Genomic DNA, 6,000 nt, shown 5'->3' with positions numbered 1-6,000 from the left:
CACCCAATAAATATTAGCATCTTTCACTACCTTGTTCTGGGCTTATATATGATTGCTGGTGGGAAAATGTGTAAGCTAGAGTTTCTCGGGAGGTTTAACTATATCTGATAAATTAATCACACAATAAATGCCATACTGATGTTCCTCTTTGTCAGGCTTGAGATTCTCCCCAACGAGGATCTGAGCACCAAAATCCTGAAAGCTGAACAGCAAAGGATGTCTGTGCTTGCCAACACAGACTGTTCCTGCTACTTCTCCAGCTACAGGTTTTAAAAGCTCCTGGCTAACCAGACTCCTGTTTAGTATAGTAGAGGCAGGGAGAGAGCTGACAAAGAGATTCAGCCTTCAAATAACATCAAGATGCGTCAGGAAGTGTGGAGAGGAAACAGCCAGGGGAGCAGTAAATCATTATATTGCAGAAGAAGGTAGGAAACAAGGTCCCTCTGCGGCAGCCAACCTCTGAGATGGGCCCCCAAGACCCTCGGCTTTTGACATTCACATACTTGTGTTCTCCCTGCCTATGTTGAATAGGGCTGACTTTCATAACCAACAGGATACTGTGGAAGCATCCGAGTGTGACTTCCAAGACTAGAAAAGGCAATGCAACTTCCTCCTCTCTCTCTCTCTCCCTCTCTCTCTCCCTCTCTCTCTCTCTCTCTCAGATCATTCATTTGGAGGGAAACCAGCTGCCATGTTATGAAGACACTCAAGCAGCCTGTGGAGAGGTCCACTTGGCAAGAACTGAGGCCTCCAGCCAACAGCCATGTGAGTGCACCATCTTGGAAGTGGATCCCCCGACCCCACTTAAGCCTTCAGATGAAACCATAGCCCCAGCCACCATCTTGAAAACACCCTCAAGAGAGACCTTGAGCCAGACCCACCCAGCTAAGCAGCCCAAAGTCCTGACTGACAGAAACTGTCAGATGATAAATGTTTGCCCTTGTAAGCCTCTAAGTTTGGGGGTAATAGACAATTGCTATACCATCACTTCTTTTTAGAGAAGATACAATTTATCCAAATTCCCTTATTAGCTTAAACTATACGAAATTGCCAACGTTTGACCATTTTAACCCACAAAAAATGACAGGTATGTGTGGTACAACCTCTACAATGACCTAGGGAAGAACTCAAGGGTCTGGATAAATACAGGCCTGTTTCTGGAGCTAGGGACACTTTGTTCCCATAAAGGCCCCAGAGTGGCTGTGTTTCTGGAAGCCAGCGCCCTGGGAGAGTAAAATCCTTCCAGCTCACCTGCCTGCACACACTCCCCTCTTTCCAGCTAGGCCTGTGGGCAAAAAGGGGGGCTTCAGAGCTCCTCCCAATAACTCTCTGTCCCTTTCTTCGTCTCAAAATGCTGCTTTTTACAAGCCCCCAAGTTCAACAAAGCTCCAAGTCCTAGAAAGAAGTGGAGAGGCATCTTGCAACACAATTAGAGAGATTGGTTCATGGGCCCTGGACACAGCACTCCATCCAGCAAAGCCTCAAAGAGTCCCCGGTGAACCATTTGCCGGCTTTAATTTCTCAGGGGCTGCTTCAGCAGGTGGCCACTAGCAGGTAGTCAATAGGGCCCTTCTGGCCGAGGACTGGCGGCTCTTTGGAAAGGTCAAATCCAGAGGCCGGAGGGCATGGCTCAAGAGGTCATGGGGTCAGGACCCGTCACTGTGACAGATGAATCTAAGCATGTCTCTCTCTCTCTCTCTCTCTGGAAGCAGGGCCAAGCCTCTTGAGACAGGGGAGGTGGGGGTGGTGTTGGAGCCTCACAAAGAAAGCCGAGTCTGGTGTCTGGCCGGCACCTCTCAACTGGTCTTCATTAGGCGGCCCGACAACCTCTTCTGCTGCCCTCTGTCCCTCACTGATGGGGCGCTGTCACCAGACCTCTCAACTGTTCCTCATTAGGTGAAACAGTGCGCTTTTGTCCTGCATGAAGCCTTCTTTGTTCCGCCAGCCCAGCCAAGCTAGAAAGCCAGAAACTGATACAAAACAATGCCACTCTATCCTGAGGGGACCCCCTCCCTCCTCCCTCTTCCTCCCCCTGGCCGGACAAGGAAGGGCGACTTTCCACACACACACACACACACACGCCCCCCCGCTGCCGGTCACATCTCTGGATGTCTAGCTGAGAACGTGTTTGCTGGAGCAGAAGAAACATGTCGAGCATAGATCAGCGGTTCCCAAACGTGGTAGCACATTGGAGTCATCTAGAGATCTTCCAAAAACAAGTGGTCCCCATCCCCGACTTTCCGATTTGATTGGTCTGAGCAGAGACATCGGGATTTGTAAAACCTCTGCACGTAACTCAAATGTGCAGAAAAGTCTGGGAACTACTGGCGAGGTGGAGAACATTTTCTCAACTATCTATGCCCACCTGCCACCTTTTGCACACTTTAAAATCAGGAGTGGTACATAAAATATGTCACATCTTAAAGGGTGGCAACATCCATCAACATGTCTGCCTGCTGGAAACAAGCAGGAAGGCCATATCTGCATATGCCTGGTGAAGGAAGACCAGCTCTATTGGGGAAAGTGACGTAGACACAGCCAATGCAACTGCGGTGGAGTGTTTTAATCCTGGCTTTCAGCGTCTTAAATCGTGCACAGAGATCAGAGCCCTTAGGGCTCTACCTCTCTTTCTCCTCCCTGATACTTCCCACTGTGCCCTCTAGCAAAAACTCCACATCCTCAAAGATACACTGCTGCCAAGGAGACCTGATTGGCTAGATTCAGGTTGTCTTGCCAGCTCCCACCCCCAAAGCAATGCTGAAGGATCTATTTATCCAAAAGTGGTTTTGTAAGCCTGATGTGTCTCAGTACCCACTACTCGTCTTATAGGCTGAGTAGGAAGACGGAGTATAATTTCAAGACAAAAAGAAAGGCTCTCACTTCCCACCACAGCTGATGGCAAATTATCAATATTTCCCCACCCAAGATCTACTAAAGTCTCACCTCCTCTCGGTTCAGCCCTGAAATGACAACCGTATGGATTTATACAGGTTAGAGCATCCCAACTCCGCTTCTAAGAGTGGATGTTAGGTAGTGGAGCCAGATTTCACAAATAAAAATACAGGATTCCCAGTAAAATTTGAATTTCAGATGCACAATGAGTAATTTTTTTTTACTGTAAGGAGGTCCCATGCAATACTTGGGGGTACACTTATACTAAAAATTCTTATTGATCTGAAATTCTAATTTCACTGAGTGCCTGTATTTTATCTGGCAACTTGCTACCTGCTTAGCTGACAATAGTTTCTGAAGGAATGGGATCCCCCAGGAGGGATAAGAAGGTAACATTTTTGACTTTGGAATGCTGCTCTAAGAAGGATCTTAAAGCCACAGCAACAAATGGGAGAAAGAATGTCATGATTGATTAGCAATGTCTGCCATGGGTCTGTGATGGAGAATAAAAGCATGCAAGCCACATATTTATAGCCATAGGTCAGATTCGTAATGATGTGTAATTAATGGGATCATTGGGGTTTTGAACTCGGGGTCGTTTTTTTTTTTAACGAGGAAGGAGAAGCAGGGATTATCAATGAACGTGTAAAAGAAATGGAAGTTTGGCTGATTTTTTTTTTTAAAAAAGGGACTGGTGACTACATAGAGAATATGCTTTCTCCTTCTTGATCTTCTGTTTCTTGCTCTTCCTTTAAATCAGCTCTCCCGATGCCAGGCACCCAGTAGGTGCTTGACACATGAGGAAAAACCCAACACCTCACAATTTCTCCCACCAGGCAGATTGTGAGCAACTTAAGTTCATGTGATGGCAAAACCGATGAGCCTATAGGAGAACTTTTCTGAGGCCTTCATGTCGCTGAGTTTTCCTGCTCGCCCCGATATCTGAGGTCAGTGCCCTCACCCATGCACTGCCATTCTCTGAGAACCATGGCTCCTTCCGGGCTGCAGATCTTGACCAGGGAGGAAGCCAAGAGCCAACCTTGAATGGGAATGCCCACCTTTGTGCACATTCCAGATGGCAGAAGGAACCCATTCATCAAACTCTGAAAACTGCCCCCGCTCCCCAGGAAGAAGGACCATGAACTGCTTGTAAATAGATGTCTTTAGGTTTAAACAAATTGCATCATTATTTTTATTTTTTGAGGGGTGTCCATGTGAAGGGAACTAGAGGCGGGCTTTGGTATTTGTCCTGCACACAATACATGCCTGGGTCTCCTGCTGTTTCCGTATCTTCTGCCCAAGCCAACTGGCCAGCCCCATGGCCTCCCAACAGGAGAGGGGTGCCAATTCCTAGCATTCTATTTTCATATTGTTTGATGATAAAAATCGCTCCAGCGGGACAAATGGCAGCGAACAAAAACAGGAAGCAGCCCCCTGATTAGATAGGGACAGGGTAGCCTATGGAGTGAAAAACAAAATGACTACAATGATAAATGAGTGGACCATGGACACTGCCATCTCCTTCCTGAACAGGCCAAGGAAAAGTAGGAAGAAGAAATCAGGGAAGAAGTCATGACCTGGGCTGTAAGTGGGGGTGAAGGAGCCTTGCCCTGTAGCATCACTCAGTGGGCACCGTCTTTGAGTTGCCTCTTGGGTTAGGGCCACTGGGACAATCATCTGGTTTTTCGGTACTTCCTTTGAAAATCTCGCTTAGGTGATTTAGCATTTTGCTTTGAAGTGTGGAGGTCCTTTGAAATCTATGGTCTTGGGCCTTAGCCGAAACTGAGTCAGCACCTATTCTGTCCCATTATTACTCTAGGACAAGGGTGCTCAACTGGGGGAGACAATTTTGCTCTCCAGGGGATATCTGACAATGTCTAGAGCCATTTTTGGTTGTCACAACCTCTGTATTTTATTTAAAATGTGGGTCACACTAACCCCGTGTCTTACTCTAATTGTCTGGAGTAAGAAAGAGGTTGTAGATGAATCCCTGTCCACAGCCCCCAGTAAGCACGCTGCAAGTCCTGTGCTCCCAGCCCCAGGCTGGCCCAGGGGAGGAAACCTGACCCACAGGAGACCATCCATGTGCTGGCCAGTCACCCGTGTGTCATATAAGGCTCTGTCCACCAAGGCACGATTCAGCCATAAATCCTTCTCTAAGAATTTAGAATCAGTAAACCAACCTGCCAGTTGACAGGGGTCACCGGGAGTAGAGAGGTCATGATGGGGAGGGATGAGGCCACAGGCCCAGCCACCCAGAGTGGTGACAGATCAGGTGCAGAAGGAGAATGGGTTATCTATTTTAAATATAGCAGTGTGTACTTAAAATAGATAACCAACAAGAGCCTACTGTATAGGAAGGGAACTCTGTTCAGTATTCTGTAAGAACCTAAATGGGAAAAGAATTTGAAAAAGAATAGAAAATTTTAATTAATTTTCATTTAATTTTTAATTAATTAATTACTTATTTAAAAGGAGAATGGGGAAGATTCCAGAAGGGAGCAAAGATGAGAGAGGCCACAGCCCTCCCCCACCCCTGGAAGGAGAAACGGTGGCTTTTGCTTGCCAGTTCTCTCAAAGTACCCTTCTCCTTCTTGTGTTGGGGGCCTGAAAATATTTATCCTATTATTAATAATAACAGTAATAATAATAATATTCCCTATTATTGAGAATAATCTTACAATAAAAATCCTTTTAACTTGAACTTGTTTGAGTGAGCATATATTCCTCAAACCCTAAAGAGCCCTGATTAAAGTAGCTGCCCATGTAAGCACCGCCCCAGAAGAAAATCACACACTCTTCAGAGAAGGGGATTGTGGGAATAAGTAGCTGAGAGATCCATATTTGGCATCCTCACGGCTGTAAACTATTGAAGTAAACTGAAGAGCATTTCCATAAAGGAAAAAAGAAAAGATCTACCCCATTTGATAAGATCTGAGAGGCCTGGTACAATGAGCTCCCATGTTATGATGATGCCTTTAGGCTGTGACACATTTATGTTCTCACACATCTCATTCTATGAGATGGCTAAGCTTTCATGCCCCAAAAGAAATGCTATGGGACTCGCTAACTTGGCATGGCCCAGCTAGGGACTGAACGATTATTTTG

Source organism: Monodon monoceros, unplaced genomic scaffold (genome assembly GCF_005190385.1).
Source record: "Monodon monoceros isolate NGI ecotype Baffin Bay Population unplaced genomic scaffold, NGI_Narwhal_1 Super_Scaffold_1, whole genome shotgun sequence".
NCBI classification, from domain to species: Eukaryota; Metazoa; Chordata; class Mammalia; order Artiodactyla; family Monodontidae; genus Monodon; species Monodon monoceros.
This window is presented reverse-complemented; position numbering follows the sequence as displayed.